Genomic DNA, 14,657 nt, shown 5'->3' with positions numbered 1-14,657 from the left:
AAGGTTGAAAACTACAGATTTAGGGTGTTCATCCTGAATATGGAGTTTGGCCACTACTTTCTGAAGGAATGTGGGAATGAGAGGGTGACTGTCTCTGGTAGTGGAAGCACTCAGGAACAAGCCTCCCTGTTCATGGACGATGTCACCATCAACTACTGGAACTGCCATGAATGTACAGACAGGTGAACATCTGCGACAAATTCCAATAGGCCTTGTGAGCCATAGTTAATGAAGGCAAGAATGTGGCCATATACTTGTGGAATTATCTGACTGATCCATTAACGTCCCCTTCACTGTCAAGATAAATTAGTTGAAGATATTGGGGATTAGGTTCAGAGGTGCTAAGATATGCACTGAAAATTGGAAGGAGCAATTAGTGATGATCAACCAAAACAGGGCTTGTGACAAGACATTTCTTCTCCATTGCAGGTAAGAAGATGGTCATCAGGTGCAAGGTGCTTTTTTGTATTTCTGTACATGGTGCAGGTCTGAACCATTCTTTCCTCCTGTGCTATGTTGATCACCAAAGTTAGTTTTTGCTTTATCTGAAGGTCCAAAATGTATTATTTTCACAGGAACAAAAAGCTCAAACCTCTAGAAACAGGCAGTATAAATGTATCCAATATCATCCTCATCCTGATGGCCAAAATTGTGTGCAATTGCATCAAGCTGTGTGTAGAACCTCACACTGCAGATACCGAGTCTTACTAAGTGTTGAGTTACTACCCATTCCCAACATTACAAACTGTCGGTTTGGCCACACTGCTGTCGAATGCGCTGAGTAGTTGGACTGTGCCATACTACATTCTGGCTATTGAGGGAGTGCAGCGTAGGTTCACGAGGTCAATTCCTGGAATGGCGGGACTACCTTACGCTGAAAGACTGGAGCGACTGGATTTGTATACCCTTGAGTTTAGAAGCTGAGAGGGGATCTGTTTGAGACATATAAGATTATTAAAGGATTGGACACTCTGGAGGCTGGAAACATGTTTCCGCTGATGGGTGAGTGCCGAACCAGAGGACACAGCTTAAAAGTACGGGATAGACCATTTAAGACAGAGATGAGGAGAAACTTCTTCACCCAGAGAGTGGTGGCTGTGTGGAATGCTCTGCCCCAGAGGGCCGTGAAGGCCCAGTCTCTGGATTCATTTAAGAAAGAGTTGGATAGAGCTCTCAAGGATAGTGGAATCAAGGGTTATGGAGATAAGGCAGGAACAGGATACTGATTAAGGATGATCAGCCATGATCATATTGAATGGTGGTGCAGACTCGAAGGGCAGAATGGCCTACTCCTGCACCTATTGTCTATTGTCTACTTGGCTCTCATGGAGATGCTTACGCCGAAAAGCATTTTGAATCCATTGATCCTTCAGTTTTGAAAGTTCTCCAGCAATTTTTGTTTTTATTTATTTCTTGTGAAATGTGCCTTTCAAAGAAGATTAGGAAAGATTTTGTGGTTTTTGTCTCGTTACATTCTTAAGCAGATGTGTGAAAGAGGATTCTGTGCTCCATGATCTGTTCCTAGAGACATACGCTGAGTAATCACTAAGTGTACCTGGAAGACTATCAACTTGGTGAATTATGCTCTTTGGTCATCTGAGATTTGCTCATGTTCCAGTGCAGAGTTGTCTTCAAACAAGTGCTGCAAACTGGCAAATTACTAAGTCCAGAACTACTTGCTGAAGGACACACAAAATTGAAGATAAAAAAAAACTGCAGATGCTGGAATCCAAGGTAGACAAGCAGGAGGCTGGAAGAACACAGCAAGCCAGGCAGCATAAGAAGGTGGCAAAGTCAACCTCACCCCCCACCCCAAGTCCTGAAGAAGGATTATATCCAAAACTATGACTTCTCCATGTCCTGATGGTGCCTGGCTTGCTGTGTTCTTCCAGCCTCCTGTTTGTCTACGAAGAATACGCCATCACAGAAACAATGGAGAAAAGACTTTCAGCTATAACACACCAAGACCTGGAAATTGTGGAATTCTTTTGACCTTGTGCCTTACAAAGAATGTGCATTGTGGAGATAGAGAGTTTTAACATTGCTGAACCAGACATTTTATTGAAGCTTTTTGTTTTGCACTTATCAAGTCAAGAAATGTGGTGCTGGAAAGGCACAGCTGGTCAGGCAGCATCAAAGGAGCAGGAGAGTCGACATTTTGAGCAAAAGTTCTTCATCAGGAATGTGAAGGGGCCCAAGGGGGTGGAGAGATAAATGGGTAGGGGTTGGGGTTGGGGGAAAGTAGCTGGAAATGCGATAGGTAGTTGAAGGTGGGGGTGATGGTGATAGATCGGAGAGGAGGGTGGAGCAGATAGGTGGGAAGGAAGGTGGACAGTAGGACAGTTCAAGAGGGCAGTGTCGAGTTGGAGGGTTGGATCTGGGATAAGATGGGGAGGGGAGATAGGAAACTGGTGAAATCGACATTGATCCCATGTGGTTGGAGGGTCCAAGGGGTAGATAAGGCGTCCTTCCACCTAGCGTCGGGTGGCTAGAATTTGGCAGTGGAGGAGGTTGAGGACTTGTGTGTCCTTGGCGGAGTGGGAGGGGGAGTTGAACTGTTCGGCCACAGGGTGGTTGGGTTGTTTAGTGCATGTGTCCCAGAGATGTTCTCTGAAACATTCCTCAAGTTGGCATCCTGTCTCCAACTGTAGAGCTGACCACGTCAAGAACAACAGACACAGTAGATGACGTGTGTGGAGGTGTGGACGCAGGTTTTACACCTCTTGCGGTGGCCGACCCAACCAGTACCCTTCCACTGACACACTCATTTGATTAGCTGAATTGGTCCTCACCCTCAACAATTTCTTCTTCAATTCCTCCCACTTCCTTCAGACCAAAGGGGTAGCCATGGGCACCTGCGTGGGCCCCAGCTATGCCTGCCTCTTCGTCAGATTCGTTGAACAGTCCATCTTTCTCAGCTATACCGGCACTAATCCCCACCTTTTCCTCCACTACATCAATGACTGTATCGGTGCCACCTTGTGCTCCCATGAACAGTTCATCAACTTCATGAACATCTTCCACCCTGACCTCAAGTTCACATGGACTATCCTGGACCTCTCCACCTCCATTTCCGGTGACCAACTCAACACGGACATCTACTTCAAACCCACCGACTTCCACAGCTACCTGGACTACACCTACTCCCACACTCCCTCCTGTAAAAACACTATCCCTTACTCTCAGTTCTTCCACCTCCACTACATCTGCTCTCAGGAGGACCAATACCACTTCAGAACATACCATATGGCCTCCTTCTTCAAGAATCGCAATTTCCCCTCCCACGTGGTCAACAATGCCCTCCAGCGCATCTCCTCCACTTCCCATACCTCTGCTATTAAACCCCACCCCTCCAGTCACAACAAGGATAGAACTCCCCGGTCCTCACCTTCCATCCCACCAACCTCCGGAAACAATGTATCATCCTCCACCATTTCTGCCACCTACAGACCTCATCACCAGAGATATATTTCCCTCCCCAGCCCTATGTGCGTTCCGCAGAGACCATTACCTTCACCACTCCCTTGTTGGGTCCGCGCCCACCATCAACCCACCCTCCACTCCCGGCACCTTCCCTTGCCATCACAAGAGGTGTAAAACATGCACCCACAACCCCCCTCACCTCCATCAAAGGCCCCAAAGGATCCTTCCACATCCGACAGAGGTTTTTCTGCACCTCCACACATCATCTACTGCGTCCGTTGTTCTCGATATGGTCTCCTCTACATTAGGGAGACAGGACATCAACTTGCGGAACATTTCAGAGAACATCTCTGGGACACGCACTAAACAACCTGATCGCCCTGTGACCGAACACTTCAACTCCCCCTCGCACTCCGCCAAGGACATTCAAGTCCTGGGCCTCCACCACTGCCAAATTCTAGTCACATGAGACCTGGAGGAAGAACCGCCTCATCTTCCACCATAGGACCCTCCAACCACACGGGATCAATGTCAAATCCAGTTTTCTCATCTCCCCTCCCCTCACTGTATCCCAGATCCAACCCTCCAACTCAGCACTACCTTCTTGAACTGTCCTACCTGTCCATCTTCCTTCTCACTTACTCACTCCATCCTCCATTCTGACCTATCACCATCACCCCCATCTTCACCTACCTATCGCATTCCCAGCTACCTTAACCCCAGCCCTATCCTCCTCCCATTTATCTCTCAGCCCCCTCTCCACTCCCACATTCCTGATGAACAGCTTATGGTTGAAACGTCGACTTTCCTGCTCCTCGGATGCTGCCTGACCAGCTGTGATTTTCCAGCACTACACTTTTTGACTCTGATTTCCAGCATCTGCAGTCCTCACTTTCTCCCACTCATCAAGCCAATCGACAAAAAGTACCATTTAAAAGGCTGGGTACATGAATAGGAAAGGTTCAGAGGGATGTGGCTCAAATGCTGGCAAATGGGATTAGATTAGTTTAGGATAAGAGGTCTGCATGGATGATTTGGACAGAAGGATCTGTTTCCGCACTGTACAACTCTATGACTCTATATAACTAGTAGATGTAAGGTTGCTTGCTGAGCTGGGAGGTTTGTTTTCAGATGTTTCATAACCATTCTAGGTAACATTATCAGTGTGCCTGTGGTAAACCTTGAGATGGATAGAAAATTGGTTAACATACAGGAAAGAAAGAGTAGGAATAAACAGGTTTTGTGAATTTGTTTTCTGAATTGTAGTCATGATTTGGAGATGTCGGTGTTGGACTGGGGTGTACAAAGTTAAAAACCACACAACACCAGGTTATAATCCAACAGGTTTAATTGAAAGCACTAGCTTTCAGAGCACTGCTCTTTCACCAACCACCTGACGAAGGAGCAGCACTCCGAAAGCTAGTGCTTCCAATTTAACCTGTTGGACCATAACCTGGTGTTGTGTGATTTTTAACCTTTCTGAATGGTTTATTGTGGAATATTGTGTACAGATTTGATCTCCAGATCTGAGGAAGAATGTTCTTGCTAGAGAGAGTGTAGCAAAGGTTTACCAAAATGATTTCTGTGATGACAGGACTGGTGGCTGCTGTTTAAGATTGTATTCACTGGAGTTTAAGAGAGAGAGAGAGAGAAAGATTAAGTGAGGGGTATGTGGGTTCTTCCACAATGCTCTTAGCCTTTCAGATGCAGTGTGTGGTGTCAATGTCTGTAATAGTGGGAAGAGAGACTCTGATGATCTTCTCAGCTGTCCTCATTATCCATTGTAGGGTCTTATAATCCGAAACAGCACAATTCCTAAACAAGGCAGTGATGCAGCAGCACAGAGTATTGTAGAAACCGATTTAAATTTCTAACAGGACAAGACAGGTTAGATGCAGAAAGGATGTTACTGATGGTGGGGAAAGTCCAAATCACAAGTCATAATTTAAGGATAAGAGTAAACCTTTTAGGACGAGATGAGAAGAAATTTCTTCACTTAGAGAGTAGCGAGTCTGTGCAATTCATCAGCACAGAACGTGTTTGAGACCAAAACATTGTGCTTTCAAGAAGCAGGCAGACATAGCTTTTTGGCTAAAGGGAGGTGGGGGTGGGAGGAAGTGGGGTGATGAGAGCATTGAATCAGAGGATCATAATGAATGGCAGAGCAGGCTTGAAGGGCCTACTCCTGCTCCTTGTTTCGAATGACAAATCCTGGGATGACATTAATGTCCTGAGGACACTGAATTCCCCAGAGTTAGGAAGAATGAGGAGTGATCTATAGGAAGAATGAGGAGTGATCTAATTGGTACATAGAACATTCTTAAAAGGTGAGTTGAAACCATAATTCTATTTCATTCTCCAGGCGCTGCCAGATCTGTTTTCACCAGCACTTTCTGGTTTTATTGAAAGGAACTTGAGGTATTCGCCGCTATATTGTAGTTTCTTTTTACACAATCTTCACTACAAATAATCAACATTAAATTTTTAAAGCTCAATGCTTTGTGACTACAGAGTGAAAAAAAATCACTGGGGCGGATTTCTGAATTTCACAAAGATGCATTTAGATGCATGACCTTATGACTTAATACTCAGAGAGCCGTAATTACTGCGGTCAGTAATCCATTTACTACAGCAGTTAATCACCTGATGGTGTGGTAATCGAGTTTTGTTTAATATGTAGAATTTTACTTACCTTTAAGTTTAATGTCTCTATGCAGTCTGGGTTTCAGAAAGCGGAAGTGAGGCAAGAGGGGCTGAAGTAACTTCCATTTGTTGTGAACCAGGAGCGACTGAAAAACTATTTTGTCCATTCCCTCAAACAAATTCGTTCCTCTCTGCAATCTACTCTCAGTTCCACACGCCTGTGTCCTCCCAACCGGCTCCAAATTGAAAACCGGAAAAACTAAATTTAAGATTTCTGTACTACTCACATTCCACCTGCCCCCAAAGTTCGTTCTGATTTCTGCTCAGTATTTATCGTGGCCGTGATTTCTAAAGTATAATCGAGGATTAAAGACATTATATTTGCGCTAGATCATCTTTAGTCTTCATTCACATTTCAACGGAAAGGTTCTGACTTGAAAGGGAGGGCGGGAACGGCGTGCAAATCTAAAGCTGCACCTAGAGCTTTTCATTAACTTGTCAGAGTCCCCACCAGACACTGAAGGGGCAGCCGGTAGCATTAGGCTTCATTCTTAGGGATTAAGAGGCGGGCAATCTGGGGTTGCTCCGTGCCCGGTGGAGCCGGGCCATGGGGGTTTCTCGATCAGCTCGAACAGTGCACCAGTATAGTTTTTCCAATGGCCTCTAGTGACCAGAGAGGACTACACCGAGCAGGGTTCCTCTTCTTTCTCTTTATGTCTTTGGGCTGCGATTTTGGAACCGACCCTACCCCTAACATAAGCGTCGATCGACTCGGCTTGGATCAACTCGGCTCAGTATTAAAAACAGAAATTGCTGGAAAAGCTCGATCGGTCTGTTAGCATCAGTGGAGAGAAATCAGAGTTAAAGTTTCGGATTCGGAGCTTTCCAGCAATTTCTGCTTTTGTTTCTGATTTACAGCATCCGCAGGTCTTTCGGCTCAATATTATTCTCTCCCATGCACCATACCCGCTGGTAAAAATGGCTACACATTTGGGAAGTCCTGTAAAGCAGACCAAACCTCGAGTATGAGTGACCTGGACTAAAATTGAATCTTCTGTAAATGAAATTGGGTCTCCTCAGGAGTTATCTAATAACATATTCATCATTGGTACGAAGGCAAAACTAGCATAAATTTGCACTAGATAGGAACTTTGACAGGCAAGAAATTTCAAAAGCTGATTGGGCACAGATGTTCGCAGGTAAAGGGACTGCTGGAAAATGGAAAGCCATCAAAAATAAGGGGAGTCCAGAGAAAGTATATTCCTGTTAGGGTGAAAGGAGAGAGTGGTAGGTATAGGGGATGCTGGATGACTAAAGAAATTGAGGTCTTTGTTAAGAAACAGAAGGAAGCATATGTCAGGTAAAGACAGGATAGATCGAGTGAATCCTTAGAAGAGTATAAAGGCAGTTGGAGTATGCTTAAGAGGGAAATCAGGAGGGCAAAAAGGGAACATAAGAGCTGTACAGTATGGAAATAGACCCTTTGGTCCAACTTGACCACACCGACCAGATATCCTAAATCAATCGAGTCCCATTTGCCAGCATTTGGCCCACATTCCTCTAAATCTTTCCTAGTCATATACTCATCCAAATGTCTTTTAAATGTTGTAATTGTACCAGCCTCCAGCACTTCCTCTGGCAGCTCATTCCATACACGCACCACCCTCTGTGTGAAAAAGTTGCCTGGACCTCTTTTAAATCTTTCCCCTCTCACCTTAAACCTATGCCCTCTAGTTTTGGACTCCCCAACATGGGGAAAAAAACCTTGTCTATTTGCCTTTTCCATGCCCTCATGATTTTATAAACCTCTATAAGGTCACCCCACAGCCTCCAATGCTGCAAAGAAAATTGCCCCAGCCTATTTCGCCTCTCCCTATAGCTTAAACCCTCCAACCCTGTCAACATTCTTGTAAATCTATTCTGAACAATTTCAAGCTTAATAACATCTTTTCTACAGCAAGGAGACCAGAATTGCATTCAGTATTTCAAAATGGCCGAACCAATGTTCTCTACAGCCATAACATGACCTCCCAACCCCAATACTCAATGACCAATAAAGGCAAGCATAACAAACGCCTTCTTCACTATCCTATCTACCTGGGATTCCACTTTCAAGGAACTATGACCTCCAAGGTCTCTTTCTGCAACACCACTACCCAGGATCTTACTATTAAGTGTATAAGTCCTGCCCTGATTTGCCTTTCCAAAATGAAGCACCTCACATTTATCTAAATTAAACTTCATATGCCACTCCTCGGCCCACTGGCCCATCTGATCAAGTTCCCATTTTATTCTGAGGTAACCTTCTCCATTGTCCATTACACCTCCAATTTCTGGTGTCATCTGCAAACGTACTAACCATACCTCTTATGTTCACATTCCAAATCATTTATATAAATGACAAAAAGTGATGGACCCAGCACCAATCCTTGAGGCACGTGGCTGGACACAAGCCTCCAGTCTGAAAGGCAACCCTCCACCACCACTCTCTGTCTTCTACCTTTGAACCAGTTCTGTATCCAAATGGCTAGTTCTCCCTGTATTCCATGTGATCTAACCTTCCTATCCGGTCTACCATGAGGAACCTTGTTGAATGCCTTACTGAACCTCCATATAGATTCCATCCACCGTTCTCCCCTCATTAATCCTCTTTGTTACTTCTTCAAAAAACTCAATCAGTTTGTGAGACATAATTTCTCACGCATAAAGCCATGTTGACTAACCCTCATCAATCCTTTCCTTTCCTTTCTAAATACATATAAATCCTGTTCCTTAGGATTCCCTCCAACAACTTGCCCACCACTGATGTCAGGCTCACCAGTCTATAGTTTCCTGGCTTTTCCTTACCACCTTTCTTAATTAGTGACACCACATTAGCCAACCTCCAGTCTTCCAGCATCGCACCTGTGACTATCAATGATATAAATATCTCAGCAAAGGGCCCAACAATCATTTCCCTAGCTTCCCATAGAGTTTTTGGGTATATTTGATCAGATTATCCACCAGAGCATCACCACCTCTGAAAATGGACATTTTCAGAATGTTGCTATTTATTTCCCCATGTTCTCTATCTTCCATATTCTTCTGCACAGTAATCACCAATGCAAAGTATTCATTTAGAATCTCCCCCAGCTCCTGCGGTTCCACACATGCATTCCAACCAGAACTCTATCAACAAACACATTGACTTGGACCCCATTTACCACCATCTGAGAAAAAGACCAGGAAATTACATCACCACAGGACATGATGTCACCAAGCCAAGGACCCCATAACACATAAATAGAAAGTGGGTCACTAACAACAGTGCTTCACCAGTTACCTAATATGGTAAAGAAACGTCTGAAAACGAACCTTCCAGCTCAGTGAGCAAACTTACATCCGGGTACATACCATCTCTTGACTCTTGTTATCTCATTTTTGAAGGTTTCCCATTTTCTAGCAGTTCCTTTACCTACAAACATCTGCACCCACCCCACCATATCAACTTTTGAAAGTTCTTGCCTAATAGCTTCAAAATTGGCCTTCCTCCAATTTAGAACTTTAACTTTTAGATCAGTCTATCCTTTTCCATCACTATTTTAAAATTAATAGGCTCCAATGTGTTCCCCACTATCATGCTGGCTCTGGCCGTTTTTGAAGAGTTGTCTACTTAGTCGTTTTCCTTGCTCTTTCCTATTTAAATATTTTAAATCTTTTTTTAAGTATTTATTCAACTTTTATTTGGAAGTCACCATCAAATCTGGTTTTCATATCCCTTTTGATTGTGAATTCTGCTTCATCATAACTTGTGGGATTCGAAAATTTCTCCTCAGCTACTTATGCCATAAATGAGAGAGTTAATGAACCTCATTGGTACAATAAAACAAAGAACTGCAGATACTGGAGATCTGAAACAAAACCAAATATATTTATTGGTACAATTGTTAGGTTCTTTTCTAGTGGTTTCACACACAAGGTGCAATTCATAAACACCAACTTCTGCAAACAGTTAAAGTTTATTAAAGCTTGTACAAGCTAGGTGACCCTCTTCGCAGGCATGTAAAGTTGAGTCAAAATGGGCCCTGAACAAAGAAAACACATCCCCTTTATACAGGTCAGTTGGTAATGCTTATAGATACTCTGGCCATTCCCCCACAGTCACATGCCACTCAAGACAACCCCCAGCCACTCCCTCATAGACACATTTTACCCTAGGTACAATTGTAGGATGAGATAATCCTCGGAGATAATGCAAATGTAAATGCCCTATTCTTGGGGAATCAATATGCAGATGGTTTCCTGACTCAGTGATTCCTGAAGACAATGCAGGTGCAACATACTTAGCTTCAGGGGATGGCTATGAAAGCATTTCTGAATAGAAGAGATTGAATAATAGTTTAATTTGATAATAGTAGGGGAGTAGTAGCAAATGACTGTCTAAATGGAGTGAGAGTCATCCGCATTCCTGCATGAATGTCATCTCCACCCACCACTTCCAGAATGTTCAGTCAGTGCAGTTTAATTCTTTAATATTACATTAATGTCCAGAGAGATATTCCAATTTAGTCTTTACAATGTCTTTGTTTTCAGAAGAAAATATCCCTCTCCCTCCTGGTGTATGGCTCAGCTGACAATAAAATCTACAATATCACTATCATAAACACACATGCAAATGGCAGGTTGCAAACAAGTTGTGCCTGTTGGTAATGATGCAGGAGGCCTAAAATATTACTGCGCTCTTCCGACTAGATTGATTTGTCCATGCAGACAGTGCTATTCATACAATTAATTGGCTGCATATCTAATATCAAGAGACCAGAATTCCACTTAAAGGCAGCCTTCACTTTAAGAGAAGGTGCAGTTCTGGCTGCAAAAAAGCTGTACCCCACGTTTACGAGAAAATGGCTTTGATTAACCCAGACTTTACAGCCCTCTGCGGTAAAAGAATTCCACAGACTCACATCCATATGAAATTCCTCCTCATCTCCATCTTTTATGGGTGACTGCTTACTCTGAGATATGCTTTTTGGTCCTAGACTCTCCAAGAAGGGTAACATCTATCCTACAAAACCCATCTATCCTACAAAACCCATCTATGAAACTCATTTGCTTCAATAAGCTCTCTCATTCTTCTAAACTCCGAGTACATAAGTAATGAAGAAATTAATGGACTTAAAAAGTGACAAATCCCAAAACCTGACGGTTTCCATCGGAGATGTTAAAGGAAGTGGGTGAGCACATTGTGATGCCCTAACTATAATGTTTCTGAGTTTCCTAGATACAGAATTCATCCCTATGGATTGGAAAATTGCAAATGAAAGTTCTGATTTTTAAGAAGGTCGAAAGAGGAAAACCACAGAATTACTGACCAATTAGCCTAACATCTGGGATGGGGAAATTATTGGTGTTTATAATGAAGGAAGGGCCAACTGAACACCTCAAAATCTTTCAGTTAATCAGGGAGAGCCAGATGGATTCATGGCATGTAGACCATGCCTGACGAACCTCACTAACTTTTTTGAAAATGTGATAAGGTAGTGGACACGTGAAAGTCTGTGATCAGGTTGTAAATTTGCTTGCTGAGCTGGTAGGTTTGTTCTCAGATGTTTCGTCACTATGCTAGTAACATCATCAGTGAACCTCCAGTGAAGCAATGGTGTTCTGTCCCACTTCCTATGTATGTGTCTTGGTCTGTTATGGTGGGTGATATCATTTCTGGTTCTTTTTCTTAGAGGTTGGTAAATGGGGTCCAATTCAATGTGTTTATTGATGAACCTCCGGTTTGAATGCCAGGCCTCTAGGAATTCCCGTGCGTTTCTTTGTTTAGCCTCTCCTAGGATGGTTGTGTTGCACTGGTCGAAATGGTGTCCTTCTTCGTCTGTGTGCAAGGAAATTAGTGATAGTTAGTCATGTCTTTTGGTGGCTAGTTGGTGCTCGTGTATCCTAGTTCATCAGCAGCTGTTTGTGTGTGTTGGTAGGTTTGTGGGCTACCAACACACTGAAACAGCTACTGATGACCTAAATGACCCTGTATCAACCGCCAGCAAAACAAATGTCATATACAAAGTACCCTGCAAGGACTGCAACAAACACTACATCGGACAGGCAGGCAAGAAACTAGCCATCAAAAGACATGACCAACTATCACAAGTATCCTTACATACAGACGAAGAAGGACACCACTTCGACTGAGACAACACATCCATCCTAGGACAGGCTAAACAAAGACACACATGGGAATTCCTAAAGGCCTGGCATTCAAACTGGAATTCCATCAATAAGCACATTGATTTGGACCCCATTTACCAACCTCTGAGAAAAAGAACCAGAAATAATATCACCCACTGTAATAGACCAAGACACATAAATAGGAAGCAGGACAGAACACCATTGCTTCACTGAAGGCTCACTGATGATGTTACCTAGCATGGTGATGGAATGTCTGAGAACAAACCTACTAGCTCAGTGAGCAAATTTATAACCTGAACCTCAACCTGAGTTGCAAATCTTCTCAAAAGTGTTTATATGGATTTCCAGAAGGCATTTGATAAAGTCCCACATAACAGGCTGTTAACTAAAATAGAAGCCCACAGAATTACTGACATGATTGAGAAATTTGTTGAGTGCCAGGTGACAGAAAGTAGAGATAATAGATAGTGCTCAAATTGGCAGGTTGTGACCAGTGGTGTCCCACAAGGATATGTGTTAGGGCTTCAATTATTCACATTATCCATTAATAACTTGGATAATGGCATAGAAAGTTATATATCCAAATTTGTTGATGGCACAAAGTTAGGCAGCGTTGTACATGGTGTAGATGACAAAATAAAATTACAAAGGGATATATTGATAGACGAGGTAATGGGCAAAACTGTGGCAGATGGAATTCAGTGTAAGCACCTGTGAGGTTATCCATTTTGGACCAAAAACAGGATAGATCAGGATACTTTCTAGATCTTATGAATTTAAATACAATAGATGTCTAAAGAGATTTGGGGGTTTGGGGCATTAAAACGCCATGAACAGGTGCAGAAAACAATCAAGTAAGGTCATGGAATGTTGGTGATTTTATCAAGAGGACTGGAGTACAAGGATGCCGAAGTTATGCTGCAGTTATAAAAACCCTTGTTTGACCCCACTTGGATTACAGAGAGCAGACCTAGGCACCATACCTTGAAAGACCAATATATCTTTCGATATTTCGTGTGTCTTACAATCTTATTCTCCACAACCACCTGATGAAGGAGCAGCGCTCAAAAAGCTAGTGCTTCCAAACAAACCTGATGAACTATAACCTGGTGTTGTGTAATTTTTAACTTTGTACACCCAGTCCAACACTGGTGTCTCCAAATCATGCTTCTAGGAATTCTCGTGCATACCTCTGTCTCTCGTTGCTTGTCCTAGGATGGATGTGTTATCCCAGACAAAGTGGTGTTCTTCCTTATCTGTAAGGATACTAGTGAGAGTGGGTCATGTCTTTTTGTGGCTAGTTGATGTTCATGTATCCTGGTGGCTAGTTTTCTGCCTGTTTGTCCAATGTAGTGTTTGTTACAGTCCTTGCAAGGTATTTTATAAATGATATTTGTTTTGCTTGTTGTCTGTATAGTGTCGTTCAAGTTCATTAGCTGCTGTTTTAGCGTGTTGGTCGGTTTGTGGCTACCATGATGCCAAGAGGTCTGAGTAGTCTAGTAGTCATTTCAGAGAAATCTTTGATGTAGGGGAGCATGGCTAGGGTTTCAAGACATGTTTTGTCTGCTTGTTTGGATTTGTTGCTGAGAAATTGAGTTCATTGAGTACCCATTCTTTTTGAATACACTGTATAGGTTATTTTCCTCTGCTCTTCGTAGTTCCTCTGTGCTGCAGTGTGTGGTGGCTCATTGAAATAATGTTCTAATGCAGCTCTGTTTGTAGATGTTGGGACAATTGCTTCTGTAGTTAAGTATTTGGTCCATATGTGTTGTTTTCCTGTAGATGCTGGTTTGAAGTTCCAGATTGGCTGTTTGCTCTATTGTGACACCTAGGAATGGCAATTTGTTGTTGTTTTCCTCCTTTTTAGTAAATGTTATGCCAGTAAGGGTATTGTTGATGGTCTTGAAGGTTTTCTCTAATTTGTTTCGTTTAGTGAGGACAAAGGTGTCATCCATGTAGCGGACCCAAAGTTTGGGTTGGATGGTTGGCAGAGCTGTTTGTTTGAGTCTCTGCATTACTGCCTCTGCTAAGAACCCTGATATCGGAGATCCCAAGGGTGTACAATTGGTTTGTCTGTAGGTCACATACAGATGAAGAAGGACAGCACTTCAACTGGAACAATACATTATTTCTCGGACAAGCCAAACAGAGACACGCACGAGATTTCGAAGAAGCATAGCATTCCAACCGGAAATCTATCAACAAACGGACTTGGACCCCATTTACCACCTTCTGAGAAAAAGAACAGGACATGATATCACCACAGGAAATAATGTCACCAACCCAAGGAAACCTACACACCAAAATAAAAAGCGTGCCATACCACCAGTGCTTCACCAGAGGCTCAATGATGATGTTACTTAGTATGGTGACAAAATGTCTGAAAACAAATCTTCCAGCTCAGTGAGCAAACTTACATC

General features: G+C 43.1%; 1 long non-coding RNA gene across 3 annotated transcripts in view; it reads left to right on the top strand.

The window, feature by feature from the left end:
* The window catches only part of LOC148142174 (uncharacterized), a 49,457-nt gene that overhangs the window by 10,653 nt on the left and 24,147 nt on the right, over positions 1 to 14,657 (top strand). The window lies entirely within an intron of this gene.

Source organism: Chiloscyllium plagiosum, unplaced genomic scaffold, assembly GCF_037043375.1.
Source record: "Chiloscyllium plagiosum isolate Xiang-an unplaced genomic scaffold, Cpla_swu_hap1 HiC_scaffold_30, whole genome shotgun sequence".
Classification (NCBI taxonomy): Eukaryota; Metazoa; Chordata; class Chondrichthyes; order Orectolobiformes; family Hemiscylliidae; genus Chiloscyllium; species Chiloscyllium plagiosum.
The sequence above is the reverse complement of the archived record's forward strand: the minus strand, read 5'-3'. Positions and strand labels throughout refer to the sequence as shown.